The following is a 1,203-nucleotide window of genomic DNA, read 5'->3' as shown; positions in this document are numbered from 1 at the left end:
GAGAGAGAGAGAGAGAGAGAGAGAGAGAAAAGAGGGAGGCGTCCAGCGTCTGTGATGTAATGGTTTATAAAGGACCTTCGCTGTTGCACACAGAAGATATAACTTCAACTTACACTTACCATGTCGTTATTTTGGCAAGTATTTCCTAAGAAGCTGTATCCCACTTAGCCTTGGCAGACCTCTCAAGGCAGGGTAAAGCAGCCTAAGTGATTTAAACTGTCTCGATGGGGGCATAAACGCCTTGTTAAAATATACAATGAAGAGAAGGTGCTACAAAGATTGTATTGCATTGTTAGACACTCACAGCAGAAAAAAATTCACACTAAACTGTTTAATTAAGAAACACATAATGAGTTTCGCCTTTTTTAAGGTCATTGCTGAATCCACTATATCGCCGCTCTTATATTAAGATCGGCTAATTCACAACTCAACCTCCCCCGAGAAAGGAGATTTATTTAACGAATCGATGATCAACTGTTCATTTCATATCGTCGGTCAGCTGCTGAAATGTATTGCTCAGCCGAAACTTTTTTCTTCTTCTTTTTTTTTTTTTTTTTTGCTGTTTCTTAATCTCTTATATCGGTTGTAAACGCCCAAGAACTATTTTGTCTAAATTAAAATTCTAAATTATGTGGAAAAAGAGTAAGAAAAAGTACACAATGAAGGTACAACTGTTAAAAGAATGAAAAAGGGGTTTCTTTCTCCTGTAAAATTTTGCTTTCTGGTCTTAGTACATTTAACGGCTTGCCCATGATAAATAATTAACCAGCCAACCAGTCAAAGACAGGTCTAAATTTTGACTAGACCAGCTCTTGTAAACCTTTTTACTGCCAGCACCCGCTTTTTCCCCTCAACATGTTCGTACCGTATCTCCAAGCGGGACATCAAATAATGCCTGCAACTACCCGGGCGATCCCCACTGCCTATCAAAATTACAGTCAGCGAAAAAGCCCAGGTTGGGTAGCACTGCGTTACCTTATTATTATTATTATTTTTTAAGGGTTTTACGGTGCTTGCAACTGCACAAGGTCATATGAGCGCGCGGGACACCCCAAACATTTTCAATTGGTAGGAAATTTTTAATTTTGCCCGGGTGGCGGCCGAAACCTACCTTTATCGATTTTGGACCACCAAGTGACCTTTAACGTGCGCAACTTGCACACGGAACCTCCGAGATTTTTCGCCCTTGTCCGAGAAGGCTAG

Source organism: Aplysia californica, unplaced genomic scaffold (genome assembly GCF_000002075.1).
Source record: "Aplysia californica isolate F4 #8 unplaced genomic scaffold, AplCal3.0 scaffold00058, whole genome shotgun sequence".
Lineage (NCBI taxonomy): Eukaryota > Metazoa > Mollusca > Gastropoda > Aplysiida > Aplysiidae > Aplysia > Aplysia californica.
This window is presented reverse-complemented; position numbering follows the sequence as displayed.